Source organism: Ovis aries, chromosome 1 (genome assembly GCF_016772045.2).
Source record: "Ovis aries strain OAR_USU_Benz2616 breed Rambouillet chromosome 1, ARS-UI_Ramb_v3.0, whole genome shotgun sequence".
NCBI classification, from domain to species: Eukaryota; Metazoa; Chordata; class Mammalia; order Artiodactyla; family Bovidae; genus Ovis; species Ovis aries.
Genome location: NC_056054.1, coordinates 130,739,387 through 130,760,518, shown reverse-complemented (window position 1 = coordinate 130,760,518; position 21,132 = coordinate 130,739,387). Strand labels below are relative to the sequence as shown.

At 43.3% G+C, this 21,132-nt stretch overlaps 1 long non-coding RNA gene across 1 annotated transcript in view; it reads left to right on the top strand.

Annotated features, from left to right (window-relative positions):
* LOC105613472 (uncharacterized) overlaps positions 1-18,427 on the top strand; it is a 98,351-nt gene extending 79,924 nt beyond the window's left edge. The window contains exon 5 of the long non-coding RNA XR_006055662.2: positions 15,954-18,427. This is a non-coding gene — a long non-coding RNA (uncharacterized LOC105613472). The remainder of the gene's footprint in view (positions 1-15,953) is intronic.
* The last annotated feature ends 2,705 nt before the right edge of the window (positions 18,428-21,132 follow it).

The following is a 21,132-nucleotide window of genomic DNA, read 5'->3' as shown; positions in this document are numbered from 1 at the left end:
CTTAGCCTTTTGATACCTGGAGAAGGAAATGGCAACCATTCCAGTATTCTTGCCTGGAGAATTCCTTGGACAGAGAAGCCTGGTGGGTCATAGTTCATGGGGCTGCAAAGAGTCAGACACGGCTGAAGAGACAGTACCATTTTGATAACAGAAACCTTAATACGTGTGAAGTGAAGTGAAAGTCGCTCAGTAGTGTTCGAATCTTTGTGACCCCATGGACTGTAGCCCTCCAGACTTCCCTGTGCATGGAGTTCTCCAGGCAAGAATATTGGAGTGGGTTGCCATTCCCTTCTCCAGGAGATTTTCCTGAGCCAGGGATCGAACCTAGGTTTCCCACATTGCAGGCAGATTCTTTACCATCTGAGCCTCAGGGGAAGGCACGTGTGAGGTGATATCTTATTATGGATGTGATTTGCTTTCTTCTGATGGTGCAGGTTGGTTAGAGCCTGGACCCTCAGGCTGTAACAGAACAAGGAAGCAGTCAGTCTCCTTCCAGGGAGGAACTGGGAGATGGCCAGTTTGTCCTGCTCCCTTTGCACTGAGTCCATGTGTAGAGCTGCAGGGTGTGTGTGTGTGTGTGTATGTGTGCACACTTCCACACCTGTTTAACAACTGTTTCCTTGTTTGTGGTAGTCCTGTGGGACTTGCACATGCAAGCACCATTGCTCGGCAGCTGGGACGCTTGGAGAGCAGCCCCTCAAGTGGCTGCCGTAAAAGTCGGAGCACTAGGTATGTGGACCAGCCTCTTCCAGGGAGATACTGGGCACTTGGTTTCATTGTTGGGGTGAGCCAGAGCCCTGGGGAGAGGGGAAGTACCCACCAGCCCATTCAGGCTCTGGGAAAGACCACAGTCATCACTCAGATGCCTCCTAATTAGAAGCCAGACTCTCAGACAGCAGCTCATAAGACATGCAGTCCAGCCCTACTCGGGGAAGTACTGGGAGGTGGGCCTGTCTGCTCGCTCTGTGTTGCAGTGAGTTCTCCTGTATCTTGTTGATAATTTTTCTTTGTTTGCTATAACCTTGTGGAACTTCATTGAGCAAAACCCTACTGGCTATCAGAGGTGGGGGACTTGGGGATCATTCCTCCAGGGGAGGCTTATAAGTCTGGGATCTTGATGTGGAGTCCAAACCCTTTTCTCCTCAGGAGAAGCTGAGAGTCTGGGGTTCCCTCCCAGTTGTATGTTGCTGTGCCTGGTGAATTTACAGCAAGAATGTCTCTCAGCCCTTCCTGCCTGTTTGCGTGTAATTTCTCAGTCGTCTGATGCGTAGCAGTCACTTGGCTAGTTCCTGAATCTCTCTCAGAAGGGACTACACTGTGAGTAGCTGTACGTTTGGTGCCTCCGTGCCTAAATTCAGGAGTCTCCCATGTCACCATCTGAGTCTGGAAGAGTAAACGAAGGTCTGCTGTGTGAGCCATAATGCAGAGAGGGATTGGAATCTGGAACAAAAGATACAAACTTATTTTAATTTATTGGGAAAACAACATCAATCTAGCACTTGTCCTTTTAAGAAAGGAGTTGACATTTGAGACGAATAGCGATCTGTTTAAGAAGTTCGAGAATAATACATTTCTGTGGGGCATTCTGATTTGACCTCCAAATCACCTCTCAGTCAAGACAGTGGAAATGGTTTTGAGCTTAAAATAGAAACACATGGTCAGTGGAGAGGCAGACTTTTAGTATGATGGCAAATGTACAGGAAAATGGAATTAGCACTTGCCTCAGTATTTCAGTTCTCTATGCCTAAAAGCAAACTTTCTGTCGTTTTAACACCTTTTGACCTAAATTAACCATTTTACATAAATATTTATAGTTTCATCTTCTCATCTGCTAAGATGGTAGATTTTCAGGATTGGGTCCCTTTTTTTTAAATTTTAATTTTGTATTGGAATATAGTTGATTAACAATATTATGTTAGTTTCAGGTGTACAGCAAAGTGATTCGATTATACGTATACTTGTATCCATGCGTGTGTGTGTGTGTGTGTGTGTGTGTGTGTGTGTGTTAAGTTACTCCAGTTGTGTCTGACTCTTTGTGACCCTATGGACTGTAGCCTGCCAGGTTCCTTGGTCCATGGGATTCTCCAGGCAAGAATTCTGAAGTGAGTTGCCATTTCCTTCTCCAGGGGATCTTCCCAACCCAGGAATCGAAGTGGTGTCTGTTTTGTCTCCTGCATTGGTAGGTGGATTCATTACCACTAGCACCATCTGGGAAGCCCATACATATCCATTCTTTGTCAAATTATTTTACCATTTAGGATATGGTTCAACATTTGCTTAATTTAGTTTTTTTGTGTTTCATATATTTTACAGCCATTTTAACAAAACTTTTTTTGGCCACGCCTAGCATCTTTTGGGATCTTAGTTACCTGGCCAGAGATCAAACCCGGGCCCTTGGCAGTCAAATCACAGAGTCCAAATCACTGGATAGCCAGGGGATTTCCCTCAACAACACTTTTAATGTGTTTTTTGTTTATTTATTTTTAACCTTCCTCTGTATTCCCTTCTACTATCACAACTGGCTCTCCAGGTGACTCAGTGGTAAAGAATCCTCCTACCAATGCAGGAAATGCAGGTTTGATCCCTGGGTGGGGAAGATCCCTTGGAGGAGGAAAATGGCAGCCCACTCCAGTATTCTTGCCTGGGAAATTCCATGAACAGAGGAGCCTGGCGGGCTACAGTCCATGGGGTCTCAAAGAGTTGGACAGGATTGAGCTATTGAGCACTGAGCACATGTGTACTATCAGAATTAGAATATATGAAACTTTCACTGTGCAAAATATGCCCATGATGTTGCCAGCTCTTCTACGATGTTTACAGAATATGTCAACACCCTATAGTGAATTGGCATCATTTTGCTAGCCTGTGCTGTGCTGTGCTTCGTCTCTCAGTCATGTCCGAGTCTTTGCAACCCCATGGACTGTAGCCCACAAGGCTCCTCTATCCATGGTATTCTCAGGGCAAGCATACTGGAGTGGGTTACCATTTGCTACTCTAGAAGATCTTCCAAACCAGGGATCAAACCCAGGTTTCCCGCATTGTAGGCTGATTCTCAACAGTCTGAGCCACCAGGGAAGCCCTTTGCTATCCTACTTACCTCAAAGAAAAGAAACAAATGCCCCAAGCAAAGAATCCAACACCCTCCTCCCCCACCCCCCCCCCACGCCACAGTAGCGTTTCCATGATGTAGAATGTATTTGTGATAAGAGCTGGGCATAAGGGGAAGCTATGCCTGGGACCCATGGTGGGGACAGCGGAAATGTGCCGCTCCCATCCTCTGTTCACCCCCTCAGTGTCCACCTGCACCACCCATCTGAAGGAATTAGCCTCCCAGAGAAGGAGATGCCAGCGATGAGCACACCTGCAGTGCGGTGTGACTGCACCGCTTAGTCAGGGAAGCAGTTTTTAAAAAGCAGGGGAGGAGAAGCGTCAAGGTTTGGCTCCCTGTGAAATCTGCCTGTCAGAACAGATGATGCATTTGGGTGTAACACGCTCCGAGTATCTTCTTCCAGCGCTTTGCTCTCTCATTTCAGGGCTTTTGGAATTTTGCTGCAACTTATCCCTTTAAGAAGGAGAAGGCAATGGCACCCCACTCCAGTACTCTTGCCTGGAAAATCCCATGGACAGAGGAGCCTGGAGGGCTGCAGTCCATGGGGTCGCTAAGAGTCGGATGCGACTGAGCGACTTCACTTTCACTTTTTACTTTCATGCATTGGAGAAGGAAATGGCAACCCACTCCAGGGTTGTTGCCTGGAGAATCCCAGGGACGGGGGAGCCTGGTGGGCTGCTGTCTCTGGGGTCGCACAGAGTCACACGACTGAAGTGACTTAGCAGCCGCAGCAGCATCCCTTTAAGAAGCTTTTCCTCTCCCGTGTTCTCCACTGAACGTTAGCCTTGAGAGGGAGGGATTCTGTTTAAAATGTCCACTCAGGACTGATTCCCTAGAATCAAGTCAGCCAGGCCCTATAGCTTCTTCCCTCCCTTTCAGGGTCACATCCCTCCAGTCCTGGTCCTTCAGCTTGTCTGAAATTAGAAGAGGGTGTGGCATGGTTCAGCAAGCTTGGGTCAGACGAGCTCAGAGGGCATTTGGCTTTCTGGGAATGGCCTAAGGAACCACATGATTTTTTTTTTTTAACTTTTTACTTTGTATTAAAGTATAGCCAATTAACCATGTTGTGATATTTTTGGAAGCTCCCTTCCCATCCAGGCTGCCACATAACATTGGGCAAAGTTCCCTGTGCTATACAGACCTTATTGGTTATCCATTTTCAGTAGAGCAGTGTGTGCATCTGAAAAGAAATAATACAGATGAACTTATTTACAGAACAGAAACAGACTCATAGATTTAGACTGGGATGGACAGGGATTCATATGAATTTTGAAGGTGTAGAGAAGGCAAGAAAATGAGAAGTGGCTGTGATCATGATGTCCCTGGAGCTACCCGGTCTTCCAGAATCGTGGGGACATTTTTGTTTTGAAAACTGCATGAGCTTTTAAGAGCACCAAGTGAAGTCTTCATTCAGAAGAGTCCATTCGCAGAGGCCATCATACTCACATACCTTGTATGATGCTTCTTGAGGGCAGGAGGAGAAGGGGACAACAGAGGATGAGATGGTTGGATGGTATCACCAACTCAATGGACATGAGTTTGGGTAAACTCCGGGAGTTGGTAATGGACAGGGAGGCCGGGCATGCTGCGGTTCATGGGGTCGCGAAGAGTCGACACGATTGAGTGACTGAACTGAACTGAACTGAATATTTAATCCTTATTACTGGAGGAGGTAAATATTATTATCTTTATTTTATAGCTGACGCAATGAAAGCTCAGAGAAGTTGCACATGTGGTATAGTAAGTAATGGCTTCTGAATGAAATCTGGAGTTCTCACTCTGGTCCATAGGTTTTTCTATATCTAATCTCCCAAGCAGGGGGAAAAAAATCCATCTCTAAAGTACAAGGTCTTGTTTTCCTCTGAAATAGTGGATAGTAAGCAAGCAGAATGGGGGATGGCTGGTGACAGTATTTGTACATACAGAAGGAGAAAGAATACCTCTTTAGATTTGGAGTCTCTGGTGTAAACAGAGCTGCTGCTTTGATTTTATTTCATAGCTAAATGATGCTAGTGAGTGTTATAAATGTCCTAATCCAAAATCTCATCTCTAATTCACTGCTGTAAGCTCTAAAACAAAGAGGACTTAGCATTTGCCTTAATAGACTTTGTTCTGTATGTACCCAGAGATGACAGAATTCCAATTAAAAGGGTATTGATTGCTCATAGATTAATGCCATCCACTCAAAATCAATGGTCACTGAACTTCTCTCGGTGATTTTTATTGTGAGCACTCTTGGCCCTTATACTTTGCTTATTAAATGTTCCACTGTAATTGTATGCCCAGTTAACATGGACGATTCCTTCACTATTAATATATCATTTTCGGATCTTGGTCTAGTTAGCGCTATTAGTCATTGCAAACGAAAGCCAGTGGAGTCTTACAAACCCAAAAGCCTTCCCTTGCCTGCTTTCAGAGATAATTTATATGCTCTCATTCCTCTGAGCTTAAAGCAGGTAAACATCTTCAGTTAAGCTGAACGGAAAAATAGAAATTGTCTGGAAAACAGAACAAAACCCCCAAACCGGGAAAATAAAGCAGAGAACATGAACTATGTCGTAGGACGTTCTGACTGGATCAATGGGGGATATAATTTTATTGCCTATGAAGCAAAATCATGACCAATTGTTCTCAGGGACACACTCTCCTAGAGCGTCCTGCTAATTAAATCTGAAAGGGAGACACCTTGAGACGTGACCAGGTGTCAGGCTAAAGTCTGGCAATGGAGGAAGAGGAGCTGGCTGAGCTCAGGGAATGCATTTCGGAAGACAGATGTGATCGTTGTGTGAGGCTAGGGGAAATCGATCTTCCAGCTCGATGGCTGTCCCGGGACCGTGAAGTTACCCGTGGCCCATGAAGTTATTCTTGTGACTCAGGCTCATTCTTCAGACCAAACACTGTATCCCACTTTTTCCCACTGGTGTCACAGCTAAAGTCTGTTAAGGATAAGCCATCAGGCAGATTCTGCCTACCTTGACACTTCTGTTCTGAAGAGAACTGTTCATTTATTTAACTAATGTCTGCTTTCTGCCTTAGGGAGCTCCTTGATGGCTCCATGGGGTTGGGGAGAGGGCAAAGTCCTAGAAGAGAGGTGTATTCAGCGGCATCATTCCTTATGGACCAGGAGCGTACATGCGTGCTAAGTCACCAGTCTTGTCCGACTCTCTGCAACCCTATGGACTGTAGCCCACCAGGCTCCTCTGTCTATGGGATTCTCCAGGAAGAATATTGGAGTGGGTTGCCATTTCCCTTTCCGAGGGACAGGAGACTCAGGATCTAATCCCAGCTCTTTCACAAGTTGGTTGCTGGTTGTTTAACTTTTCTGTTGTCTTCTCTGTAAATAAAGTTGTACCATAGCCATATCCTTTCCAGATCTAACATTCTTTGTTAGTAAGATCTAGAATACTATCCTCAAACTGTTTTGCTATTGTACTTCCCGAAAGAATTTTTAAAAGGTGTATACCTCCCGTATTTTTAAGCTCATGTGTCATCAGTTTAATTACTTATCAAGGATGTAGTTTCCAACATACCATGTATTGCATAATGGTTTACAATGTATTTTTATCAAACTTGTGGACCTGTTAGATTTAGCTTATCCAGCTTATGGTACGTGTTGCCACATCATCTAATTAACAAAGCCAGTTCTCGTTGTCAAGTTATTCAGCCAAATCAGACTTAGTCTTCATCAGAAACGTCTGATCTCATTTTTTCATTCAAATACACTTGTTAACATGAAAGTGAAAGAGGAGAGTGAAAAAGTTGGCTTAAAGCTCAACATTCAGAAAACGAAGATCCTGGCATCTGGTCCCATCACTTCACGGCAAATAGATGGGGAAACAGTGGAAACAGTGGCTGACTTTATTTTCCTGGGCTCCAAAATCACTGCAGATGGTGATTGCAGCCATGAAATTAAAAGATGCTTACTCCTTGGAAGGAAAGTTGTGACCAACCTAGACATCATATTTGGAGAAGGAAATGGCAACCCACTCCAGTGTTCTTGCCTGGAGAATCCCAGGGATGGGGGAGCCTGGTGGGCTGCCGTCTATGGGGTCACACAGAGTTGGACACGACTTAAGTGACTTAGCAGTAGCAGCTTAGCAGACATCATATTAAGAAGCAGAGACATTACTTGGCCAACAAAGGTTCATCCAGTCAAGCTATGGTTTTTCCAGTGGTCATGTATGGATGTGAGAGTTGGACTATAAAGAAAGCTGAGCGCCGAAGAATTGATGCTTTTGGAGAAGACTCTTGAGAGTCCCTTGGACTGCAAGGAGATCCAATCAGTCCATCCTAAAGGAGATCAGTCCTGGGTGTTCATTGGAACGACTGCTGTTGAAGCTGAAACTCCAATACTTTGGCCACCTGATGCGAAGAACTGACTCATTTGAAAAGACCCTGATGCTGAGAAAGATTGAGGGCAGGAGGAAAAGGGGATGACAGAGGATGAGATGGTTGGATGCATCACCGACTCAATGGACATGGGTTTGAGTGGCCTCCGGGAGTTGGTGATAGACAGGGAGGCCTGGCGTGCTGCAGTTCGTGGGGTCGCAAAGAGTTGGACACGACTGAGCAACTGAACTGAACTGACTGAACATGCATCCTGGTTACAAACATCTCATTTTAGAATACTAATTTTAGGATAATTAAATAATTGGATACTTAGAAAGCTTTTTAGCTAAGAACTTTGCCATGAGTATTTCTTAATTTGTGTTTTAAGGACTGACCCTTGAGAGCAATATGTTCTCCAAATGTTCTTTTGCTTGGAGGCTAGTAAATGTGGGGGCAAGATACCATGGTAGGTCTTGAAATGAGTAAGAGGTATGTCTTTCTTTTTTAAAGTAAGAGAACAGTGATTTGAGATGAGAGGTGGCAGCTTATTATCTTCCACCATAATTAATTTGGCGCTTGAGAAATCTGACCAGTGATTAAACTGAGAACTCACGGAGACCGATGTCCCTGCTTTCTTTAAACTGTGAAGGTGGCAGTGCCACCTCTATGTGCTTTTGTTTTGATTTACCATCTTGGTCAAGGAACGATCAGTTTCAGACCTTTCACTTGGCCTTCTCCACTGTGATGGCTTACACCATGTATGAAGGAACCCATGTGGTATATTTGGAGTCTGGCAGAAATGATCAATGGATGGGCCCATGGATCCAGTGAATGAACTGTGAAACCGATGTAGGCTATGACTCCATTGATTACTGGCTTCTATGTGTCCCAACAAGGGGACCATGGTGATGCTTTGGATCTCTGGGTATCAATCCAATTTAGAATCTTTCAGTTCTTGAAAGATCTGGGCATCCCTTTGTCCTCAATGCACAGTTACTTAAATAAATGCCATTAGCCTCTTTGAAGAAGGTCTTGGGAACTTACTACTGAATATATTTACTGTTGTGCTTCATAATATTCTTCAGAGGAAATTGGTCCTTTAGTCAATGGGTTCTGAGTCTGAGAACAGGCTCCTGTCTGGAAATTGGCCAGTTTTTATGGAAGTGGTTGCTTTCAGCTTCCTCATTATCTTGATTATTTAGTACTGAATGGCTCTGACTTGATGCCTATCTATTTTGCCTCTAGGAACATCTCCATTGTTCTCTGAAAGTCAGGCTTCCCGGGGCTATTCCAACCTTGCTTCCTGCTGTAATCATGCCTATTTGCTTCTGAGGGTTAAGTGTTGCTTCTTGGTCTCTATTATGTAAGGGTTCCATCATCCCAGTGTTAGGAGGGACCCCACTTCTGTAACAACAAGCTTTCTCATAAGCCTTTCACGTGACTGGCTTTGTGAACACATATCCTGTATGACTGCACCTAACGCTATGCTTGGAAGGGCCCCCACACTGTTTAACCCTCTGCTGTTGCAGGCTCGAAATTCTTTTCAAGCAAGGGACTCTACATTTTCATTTTGCACTGGGTCTTGCAAATTATGTTGCCAATCCCAGCCCCGGCCTTCAGAATATGGCCACGACTAAGGTTCTTGGTAATGCTGGAAACTTTCTTACCAGTGCATTCTCACTGCATCAGCAGAGGGAGTGTTCTATGTGCCTACTTGCAGAAAATAGTAGCTCTATGTAGTATATCAACTTTACTGTGTTCACCTTTCTGAGTCCTTTGATTCCTTATCCTTCCCACTGTTATATTGCTTCTGGCATGTCTGCTTCACTTAGTGTGGGCTATTGCTTTGTCTCAATTTCCAAGAGCTAGCCTAGCAGTATAGAAGCATTGTTTTCCAAGGTCTTAAGAGAGCGTTATATCTGGATTCTGAAATAGATTTCGGATCCATCCCTGTCCTTTACCCCTTGATCCAACATACTTTTAAGGGTTTGTATTCGCAAGCATACATTTTTCCCTGCTTTTATGTTTTATTTATTTTTATTAAAACATTTTTTTGGCTGCACTGGGTCTTTGTTGCAGCATGCGGCTTCTCTTGTTGTGGAACACAGATTCTAGGATGAAACCCAAATTCCCTGCATTGGCAGGCGGTTTCGTAACCACTGGACCACCAGGGAAATCCCTTTGGTAGTATGTTTAACCAGCTCCTGTGTACCATGAGCGTATTCACTTCCACTTTGAAGTGAATAATCACCCTTAGTTATGACTCAATGGCACTCTGCAGCCACCCGTTTTCACCCTTAGAGTTGCCTTCTCCCCCCCATCTCTCACGCCCTAGATACATGACATTGGCTGGTGCTTTGCCATCCACCGCTATCACATCTGTTGTTCCACCAGTGAAAATTTGAACAACTGCACTGCTTTAGCACACTAATTACTGTTTACTACCTTCTGCTACCTACTGCCTCATTGCCAGGGAGCTGGCAGTGATGCAACTCCCAAATCCCAGTCTTGGGTCTTCTTCCTGGAACCACTCCTGCCATCCACCCGTTTAAACTAGATTCCTTGGAAAGATTTCGAGATAAGGCGCTGCAGACAGAAGTAGAAAGTTTGTAGGAGATGTTCTTGGGAAGTACACCGGTAAGGAAGTCAGCATGATAAGATTGAGAAGACCAAGAAGTTGACCTCCAATACAGTTGCAAGTTGCTGATGCCAAGGGGAATTTTGCTTATCTATCTACCTATCATCTGTTTATTTATTTAAAACTGTTGGCCATGCCTTATGGCATGTGGAATCTTAGTTCCTTGACCGGGGATCAAACCTGTGCCCCCTATAGTGGTCCAGTCTTAACCACTGGACCACCAAGGAAATCCCCCAAGGGGAATTTTAGAGCTGGGATGGTCCTTCAGGTTCTCCTAAATAGAAGGAAAGGAAGCTTGGCCTTAAGTCCCCATAGCAGCTTGGTAGCTGTGAGACCGCTTTCCCCAGGAGGTGTCACCTCAGGCAAAGCAGTTCTGGACGCAGAAGTAGTTGCCAGTGTGGGATGTAGCTGTGAGCCCTGGGCAACTGGGAGTTGGGTGTGTCAACCTCAAAGAAAGATCTGGATAGAGCACCAAACCTCTGCAGGCCAATCGGAGTCCAGATAATAATATCCTGCTGAGAATGCATGAGCTGAACTAGAATGGCCACTAGGCTTTGAACACATTTTCTTCTCTTGCTTATCAATTTTCAGTTCACAGGCTAGATATTTCCAATGTACCAGCAAAAACATTCCAGTAGTGGTCACAGCAATGGCCAAATTGGATATTTTATTTATTTAAATAAATATGGAAAAGTTTTGACAGTTTTAGCTACCTTTAGCTTAACATTTTGTTTATGCTTATTACTTGGCACCGCTCTTGTTCCTGAGAGTATTTCAGAATATGCTTATTTAATTTCCTTTCTCTGCCATTTTTACTTCATTTGTTCCACCACATTGACTTTCCTGCAGTTTAGCTGACAATATAAATAGAAGCAGAAGAGCTCGGAAATCTACCCAAATGCTACCCCAAACATGGTTAGCAATTTCAAATACCATGACTTCTGTATTACGTTTTCTTTCCCTTGTATTCCTAATGATGTTCACCTGCTTTGGTTCTCAGGAAAGAGTCTATGTGGAAAAAGGGGAATTCTTATCCTAGTGAGTTTTGAAAAACAACTATTATCCACTGTCAAGCATATGATTCTGTGTGTGGTAGTCGCTGAGTCATGTCCTCCTCTTTGTAACTATATGGAGTATAGCCCACCAGGCTCCTCTGTCCATGGGATTGTCCAAGCAAGAATACTGGAGTGGGTTGCCATTACCTTCTCCAGGGGATCTTCCCAACCTAGGGATCAAGTCCACATCTCTTGCATTGAAGACAGATTCTTTACCATCTGAGCCACCAGGGAAGCTGTTTAGTTCAGTTCAGTCACTTAGTCATGTCCAACTCTTTGCAACCCCATGGACTACAGCATGCCAGGCTTCTCTGTCCATCACCAACTCCCGGAGCTTGTTCAAACTCATGTCCATCAAGTCGGTGATGCCATCCAACCATCTCATGCTCTGTCGTCCCCTTCTCCTCCTGCCTTCAATATTTTCCAGCATCAGAGTCTTTTCCAGTGAGTCAGTTCTTCGTATCAGGTGGCCGAAAGATTAGAGTTTCAGTTTCAGTATCAGTCCTTCCAATGAATATTCAGGACTGATTTCCTTTAGGACTGACTGGTTGGATCTCCTTGAAGTCAAGGGACTCTCAAGAGTCTTCTCCAACACCACAGTTCAAAAGTATCAATTCTTTGGTACTCCACTTTCTTTTTAGTCCAGTTCTCACATCCAAACATGACTATTGGAAAAACCATAGCTTTGACTAGATGGACCTTTGTCGACAAAGTAATGTCTTTGCTTTTTAATAAGCTGTCTAAGTTGGTCATAGCTTTTCTTCCAAGGAGCAAGCATCTTAATTTCATGGCTGCAGTCATCCTCTGCCGTGATTTTGGAGCCCCCAAAAATAAAGTCTGACACTGTTTCCATTGTTTCTCCATCTATTTGCCATGAAGTGATGGGACCGGATGCCATGATCTTAGTTTTTTGAACGTTGAGTTTTAAGCCAACATTTTCACTCTTTTTTCACTTTCTTCAAGAGGCTCTTTAGTTCTTTGCTTTCTGCCATAAGGGTAGTGTCATCTGAGGTTATCGATATTTCTCCCGGCAATCTTGATTCCAGCTTGTGTTTCTTCTAGTCCAGCATTTCTCATGATGTACTCTGCATATAAGTTAAATAAGCAGGGTGACAGTATACAGCCTTGATGTATTCCTTTCCCAATTTGAAACCAGTCTGTTATCCATGTCCAGTTCTAACTGTTGCTTCTTGACCTGCATACAGATTTCTCAGGAGGCAGATAAGGTGGTCTGGTATTCCCATCTCTTTCAGAATTTTCCACAGTTTGCTGTGATCCACACAGTCAAAGGCTTTGGCATAGTCAATAAGGTGGAAGTAGATGTTTTTCTGGAATTCTCTTGCTTTTTCGATGATCCAGTGGATGTTGACAATTTGATCTCTGGTTCCTCTGCCTTTTCTAAAACCAGCTTGAACATCTGGAAATTCTTTGTTCTAACACTGTTGAAGCCTGACTTGGAGATATGAAAGATAAGAAAGGCAAAAAGATAGAACACTGAAAGATGAACTCCCCAGGTCAGTGGGGACCCAATATGCTACTGGAGAATAGTGGAGAAATAACTCAAGAAAGAATGAAGAGATGGAGCCAAAACAAAAACAATGCCCAGGTGTGGATGTGACTGGTGTTGGAAGTAAAGTCCGATGCTGTAAAGAGCAATATTGCATAGGAACCTGGAATGTTAGGTCCATGAATCGAGGTAATTGCAAGTGATCAGACAGGAGATGGCAAGAGTGAACATTGACATTTTAGGAATCAGTGAACTAAAATGGACTGAAATGGTTGAATTTAACTCAGATGACCATTGTGTCTACTACTGTGGGCAAGAATCCCTTAGAAGAAAAGGAGTACCCCCTCATAGTCAACGAAAGAGTCCAAAATGCAGTACTTGGGTGCAGTCTCAAAAACGACAGAATGATCTCTGTTCATTTCCAAAGTATACCACTCAGTAATCCAAGTCTATGCTCCAACCAGTAATGCTGAAGAAGCTGAAGTTGAACAGTTCTATGAAGGGAAGCCTTAGAAAGTCTAATAGATAAGACAGAGAAGCTACTAAGCTTCACCTCAAATGACAGCTTTAGTTGAGCTGACTTGGAGTCTGCTTTGTAGATTGGCTTTGCAATTTTGATACTGTTTTCACAGGTTTGTCCTTCCTCAAAATTATGCTAAGTTCATCATCCCTCAATAAATGTTTTATTTTTCATATTCTATTTTTTTCTTCTTATGAATCAAAGGACACAATTGCCTGAAATCATTTTCCTTGGGATTGGGATTTTAAGTGGCTGATAGAAATAATTGTTCAGGATAAAAGAACATTCTTTTCTCACTCAAAGCTGATGAGCTCAATACTGTTGATGATACAGGTCACTGTTAAACACTGTTGGCTGGTGACCTGTGACCCCTCATTCACTTGTCTCCTTTGGGAAGGAACAGGGTGCTCTCTCCTTACTTGAGGCTTTACTCTGCTCAGCTGCATCATCCTCTGAAGCACATGCTCTGCATCCCAAATGTGTCACCAAACAGATTCCCTATTATACAGGGCAGGTAGGTCAGAGTCATTGGCATCTATGTGAATGATGAGTTCTGTTTCATCATAAATAACCTGAATATTTATGACCTATCTGAGATTCTAGAACCTTCCTTTTCATGGATGCAATAGGAACAACACATATAACCTATTTTGTCATGGCGGAAAATAACCTCAAATCTCGCTCTCGATATTCTGTTGCTGCAAGATGATTTCCAATGTCAGATCACTGCAGAGAAGGTAAAGATTTATCTGAACTTTTACACAATGTAAAATAATTTTAAAACATTTCACATAGCCACTGAAGCAAAGGGTGGTGATTCAGTTGGCCTCAGAAGACACCCTTAAATTCATCTCCAGAGCAATGTGGAAAAGGAAGACAGACTGTCCACATTCTAACTTTTCAATCCTAGGTGACACTATTTGCAATTACAAGCTTTAAAATCACAGACAGTGGCCACCCCCTGTTTCCTGGAGTATCTGTCTTTGCACAGGAATCCTTATATTTTAAAGTGAGCTGTGTGGGGACTGGACCATAACTGCATCACCCCCATGAAACCAGAACTCTTACAGCCAGATGGCATAGGCATCCATAAAACACAGAGGGAGTGACCCAGGCACTGTTTCTGAGGCTGTTCTCAAAACGCATTATCTGGCTTTTCTGTTTCAATAATTTGTAAGCAGGCTGCCTCCTCTATGAACAGACCAGCAGGAAAGCAGAAAGGTGTGTAAGTTATTGAATCTCTTCTTCCTGGGACTTGGAAAACAGCCTCAATTTTAATGTGTTGAAACATGGAACTGACCTTGAGGAAATGTCCTTTGGATCGCAAACACTGGAGAAGCCTGGGCCACTTTAAGGAATGTGGAGATACACTCGTTTCATGACACTTACTTGTCTGGTATCCCCATGAGAGATGTTAGCTAATGGTTTTTAATCAATGTTTTCAGCAAGATTTGGGGAGAGATGTGAACAGAAACTCAATATAATCATTTATAGCCCTGTCCTGCTATGAGTACTACTTATTTCATATGTGATTATGGTAAAGGTCTGAGGCTGAATCTGAGTCATCCTTATCATTGGATTCCTGTGTATTTGGGTATGTCTTAAACCCTGAAGAAGCCCTTTCTGGGTAGTGAGGATACATAGTATATCATGTATCAGGTATCACTTGTACTCTGCTGCTGCTGTTGCTAAGTTGCTTCAGTCGTGTCCGACTCTGTGCGACCCCATAGACGGCAGCCTACCAGACTCCCCCATCCCTGGGATTCTCCAGGCAAGAACACTGGAGTGGGTTGCCATTTCCTTCTTCAATGCATGAAAGTGAAAGTGAAGTCGCTCAGTCGTGTCTGACTCTTAGTGACTCCATGGACTGCAGCCCACCAGGCCCCTTGGTCCATGGGATTTTCCAGGCAAGAGTACTGGAGTGGGGTACCATTGCCTTCTCTGACTTGTACTCTAGATGGACCAATTGGCCTCATCCCAGACCGTATGAAGAGGGATCATGGCAAAAATAGAATATGAATAAAAGAATTGTATAAAACCTCCAGAAGATATTTAATGTACAAAAGCTTTGCTTTGAGGCTTTTATTGAAGAGTGCAGCCTTAGAGGAGGGTGAAGAGCACTTGACTACTGAGGGTCAGTAGACACGTGTGCCTAACTTAGAACAAAATGAGACAAGGTGGCTGATCATCAGGCCGGACCTGCCTGGACCTGGCTCTGAGGGGAAGGCCACCAGTCACAGTGTGTCGGCCCTGACACCCTTGGTGCCCACGTGAACTGTGCTCTGCTCCTTACACAGAGGCTTGATGGCTGCCTGGCAGCCTTTCTGTGTTTCCTCTGTGACTGGTGATTCTCAACACCTGGCAATTTTTCTCTCCAGGGACATCAAGCAATGTCCAGAGACATTTTTTTTTGGTTAACACAACTTGGAGGGACCTGGTGGGGACTGCGGGGGTTTTGCTACCACTGTCTGCTGGGCAGAGGCCATGAATGTTGCTATACATCCCACAATACCTGGGACAGTCCCCACTTCCCCTCCAAAACAGAGAAGTGTCCAGGTCAAAATGCAGTAGCGCCAAGATCTATGACTTGATCACTGTAGTAGTTTTGAACAAGAAAGGAGAATTATGAAGGCATTTACTCACTCAGTCATGTCCAACTCTTGCAACCGAGTGGACTGTAGCCCACCAGGCACCTCGGTTCATGGGATTCTCTGGGCAAGAATACTGGAGGGGGTGGGTTGCCATTTCCAACTCCAGGGGTCAAACCCACGTCTCCTGTGTCTCTTGCCTTGCAGATGGATTCTTCACCCACTGAGCCATGAAGGAAGCTGATTATGAAGGCAATGCCATGCAAATGAGCTGCTCTATTCCACAGGCACGACTCAAGCACCCTGATTGGGACTCCAAGCTTTGTGAGAGGATTGAAAACGGAAGGCACTTCTGCTAAAAAAGAGGGGTGTGGAGCCAGATAACTGTGATCTGGGAAAACATGCCATGTATATAAACATTTCCTATATGCCCAGCTTTGCTCAGATTTAAACGTTATTAGCATTTAATTTTTAGCGTAATAGTCATGGTCTCTTTGTAAGCTTTCAAATCCTTTGAAAGCGCTGTACCTTATCCTTAAGGTCACAAACATCTGATGTGAGGTCTTGCCAACTGCTTGCCCTTTTTGTCCCTTTTTGAATTTGGTCAACATTTGTTGATGGTCCATTACATGGCAGGCCTTCTAGACAGAAGGCAGACAAAGATAAGACTGACTAGTTTTGGTCCTCCTGAAATTAAATTCTAGAGGAAGAAGTTGATGACAAATGAATAAATGTTCAAGAAATTAATTGATTACTATTGTTTTTATAGATCTGTAGGAAAAATACACAGTACTGTGAAAGTATATAAGGGAGAGCCTAACCCAAGTTTGGAGAAGGCAATGGCAACCCACTCCAGTTACTCTTGCCTGGAAAATCCCATGGATGGAGGAGCCTGGTAAGCTGCAGTCCATGGGGTTGCTAAGAGTCAGGCATGACTAAGCAACTTCACTTTCACTTTTCACTTTCATGCATTGGAGAAGGAAATGACAACCCACTCCAGTGTTCTTGCCTGGAGGATCCCAGGGACAGAGGAGCCCAGTGGTATGCCGTCTATGGGGTCGCACAGAGTCTGACACAACTGAAGCAACTTAGCAGCAGTAGCAGCAGCAACCCAAGTTTAGCCTTCAGAGAGGATTTTCCCTTATACCACTGCTCAGGTTTCTTGGGCTTCCTTATAGTACTTCCCAGGTGGCTCAATGGTAAAGAATCCGCCTGGCAATGCAGGAGACATGAGACATGGATTCAGTCCCTGGGTCAGAAAGATCCCTTGGAGGAGGAAATGGCAACCCACCCCAGTATTCTTGCCTGGAAAATTCCATGGACAGAGGAGCCTGGTGGGCTACAGTTCATGGGGCCACAAAGACATGAGCACAGCACAGCATGGCAACTGCTATAAGAGTGAGCCTCAAGAGACCAAAGCTGAAGCACACGCATTTTGTGATCTAGCCTTGAAATTCACATGGTATTACTTCTGTCATACTCTTGGATAAGGCAGTCACAAGGATACAATCAATTTCAAAGAAAGGCACTATAACTTCATGGGAGAGATGTCGTGGTCATATTGTAAGAAAAGCTAGAAAGATGGGACATATCACTGCAGCTGTCTTTGGAAAGTACAGCTCACTGTAAGTAAAACAAGAGTAAATGAGTACAAATTTGGGTTTAAATCTCTCCTTATTTTAGACCAGAGATAAAGCTCCAAAGAAATATAGAGATCACCCCTGAAATTCTCCAGGCAAGAATATTGGAGTGGGTTGCCATTTCCTCCTCCAGAGGATCTTCCTGACTCAGGGATCAAACCTGAGTCTCATACATTGCAGGCAGATTCTTTACTGTCTGAGCCACCAGGGAAGAGATATCTCTAAGTATAATGTTAAATCAATAAAAAATAATCAGCAAGTGCAAAGTTACAGATTCTAGGAAGCTTGGGTGGTGAGTACAGTAAGAATTTATTAATCCTAGTCTTACATTCAGATTTTAGATTCTTTGGAAAATTGTTTAGGTTTACGTAGACCCCAAATGTATAGCTCTATTTAAGATCTCATAGTTGCCAGTACGGTGCTCTAAGGCTAGAATAGTTTTGTAAAAGCAAAAGGTTTTGTTGTTAGAGAGTTGCTGTTGTGTGGGTGTGCACGTGTATGCCTGTTTTTAAGCTCTTGTCAAGCAGAATGTTTTTTTTTTTTTCTGGTTATAAAAGTCTATTTATGTTGAGAAAAGTGCTGTACAAAATCCACAAAATATATAAAGAAGATGCTTTGATATTGGTTGGTAATTAACAAAGCTCTGGGCTATGGAGCATACCTTGCTTTGATGTCATCTCTCTCCATTTATTAGAATGACGATGTCTTAATCTTGAGCAAACAAAATGGAGAGCTCTGAAGAGATGCACATATAGTTGTGAAGAATTGGAGGGAAAGCAACATAATCTAGAAGAATATGCTCCATATTTTGCCTGACATCAGTGGTTTATGAAACTTCATGATCATTGAAATCATAATCTTCCATTGAACTGCTGGCCACTCTTAAGAGACTTGAATTTCACAGGTTGAGCCAATTGTCCAGTAAAGTTATTGCTGTTTATTTTGTAGACTGTACTATCTTTTTCAATATGAAATTTTAAAGATTTCTTAGATGATGTTATGGGATCAACTCGTGTGTTGAGTTTATAATAAAGTCCTTCAATGACAGTGCTTGACTGAAGCAATTTTCATAATTATATTGACCTGAGAAAACGTCCTTGCCAGGGACACCGCCAGTATATCACAGAATACAAATATCGTTCATCATGGGAAGGCAGAAGATGAGGCCAGTATGGTCTGCAGAAAGCAGGACATACTTGCACCAGACAGTATGGAGACTGGGGCTTCCCAAGTGGCGCTAGTGGTAAAGAACCCACCTGCCAATGAAGGAGATTAGAAGTCATGGGTTTGATCCCTGACTCAGGAAGATCCCCTGGAAGAGGGCATGGCAACCCACTTTAATATTCATTCCTGAAGAATCCCAAGGACAGAGGAGCCTGGCAGGCTATGGTCCATAGCGTCACAAAAAATCAGACATGACTAAAGTGACTTAACACACATACACACACAATATGGAGACTAATTTTGTTAAACAATTGCTTCAGGTCAGGTTCCCAGAAAGCAGATTCTGAAGCAGAGGTTTGTGGCAGGAGATTTATCAGGGTGTGCTTATGGGATCCATAGCTCTGAGAGGATGAAGTTGGATAGGCTGAGAGTGAAGCCAAACTTGAATGTGGGTCCAGCAAAGACCTCAGCTGATCCCATGGGATGTGGAGGAGCTGGAATGGTCCACGGAGTGTTCTGAATAGAGGCAAAGGGGTAAGGACTTTAGATCCCAATATTAACCATCATTGGGTGCGGGCTGACCCAGAGGAGGGGGAAGAAATTTGGGTGAAGTGATTCTATGCACAAGTAATTCCCAGAAACAGGCTCAGCTGGAAACCCTTATCAATCATTAGAGTAAGTCCCTTACACAGCAACCTTCAAGTTACCAACTTTCAGAGATGCTAGTGTGCATTCACGTGTCCAGTCATGTAAGTTAGTTCTCATTTCTGGCACGTGCGTGCATCCTTTTGGCATTTTTGTGCACCCACAAAAGTGGTTGTGCTTTTGTGTGCTCCACTGTACAATGCTGTGTAGGGTACAGTAAGTAGAACAGTATCTTTATTTCAAGCCCAGGATGTCCAGACACAGGAATAAAAGTGGCAGGATGTAGCTGACTGTGTGTTTGGTATCTAGGCTAACTTTGTTGGACTTAAGAACGAATTGATTTACAAACGCACTCTCAGAATGAAAGGTGTTCATTTCTAGGGAACTTATTTTAGTTGTTCCAGCTAGGGGAATATGTGTTCTGGAGGGAGCATGTTACAGCATCTACCACAAAAGGGTGGTTTTGAGCTACTGAGCGACACACCATGTGTGCGTGCTAAGTTGCTCAGTCATGTCCAACTCTGTGACCCTATAGACTGTAGGCCTCCAGGCTCTTCTGTCCACAAGGATTCTCCAGGCAAGAATACTGGAGTGGGTTGCCCTCTTCCAGGGGATCTTCCTGATTCAGGGTGTGAACCTGCGTCTTTTATGTCTCCTGCACTGGCAGGCAGTTTCTTTACTATTAGTGCCTCCTGGGAAGCCCAAAAGAAACACCATGAGCACATAAAACCTAGGTCATCACATGTAGATAATGAAGGTAGCATTTAGGGAATAAATTGCCATTTAAAACCCACCATGATCCAGCTCAAGAACCATCATACTACCTCTCATCACCAGGTGATACTGATTAATTACACGGCAGTGAAATGTTAGATTTGTATCATTTCCAGAAGTATTTGTGTAAGATGCTTCAAGTTCCTGCAGATTTTGCAACAATTCTCCTACTTAATTGTGAGTGCAAAAGGAAAATGAATGCATTCTGTATGACTTTTTATTAACAATCATACAGTTTAAATGATCAAAGATGTTTGTTTCCAAGGCCCTTTGTCCTGCTGCTCAAAGTCAAATTGTTAGAGGCTAGAGCTGTGTTGTATATGTACTGTTTTCTCCTCTGGATAAAAAATTGCAACTTGCCATCTCAAGAGGGGCATCACAGACATCTCCTAGAAAAGAACTGGTTCACATCCAGGAGGAACAAAATGCTTGGCATTAATGAGAGGATGGACCAATTAAGACTCTCATCCATGGGGAGATAGGGCATGGTAGTTAAAATGCATAGCTTCTTCTTGGTTCAAAGCACATCTCTACCATTCTTTTGCTTAGTGCCCTTGGGAAAACTAAGTTCTCTCTTACTCAATGTTCTTATCTGTAAAATGAATATAGTAATAATAGTACGAAGGTTTTAAGGATTGAATGACTAATATATGTCTATGGTATATGGTAAGCACTTTATAGAAGTTTGCTATTATAATGCTTAGTTGTGGGTTTTTTTTTTTTGAAGAAAAATACAAGGGAACCGGCTTTCTCTTTATTAAATTATTGCACCATTTTTTTTATACTGGAGGTGTATCTTTTGCTGTGTGGGAAGAAAAAACAAATAATGTTGATCATAATGAGGCCGTATCTGAATGACATGAATGGTTGACATGTGAAAAATTTCCTCCACCCTCCCCCTATGGATCAGGAAAAGACTTAAAAACAATTTTATTCTAGATCTTTTAAAGAGAGAGTGGAAATTTAAGTTTTTTAAAATATAAATTTATTAATTTTAATTGGAGGTTAATTACTTTACAATATTGTATTGGTTTTGCCATACATCAACATGAATCCACCACAGGTATAAACGTGTTCCCCTTCCTGAACCTCCCCGTACCATCCCTCTGGGTTGTCTCAGTGCACCAGCCCCAAGCATCCAGTATCATGATCGAACCTGGACT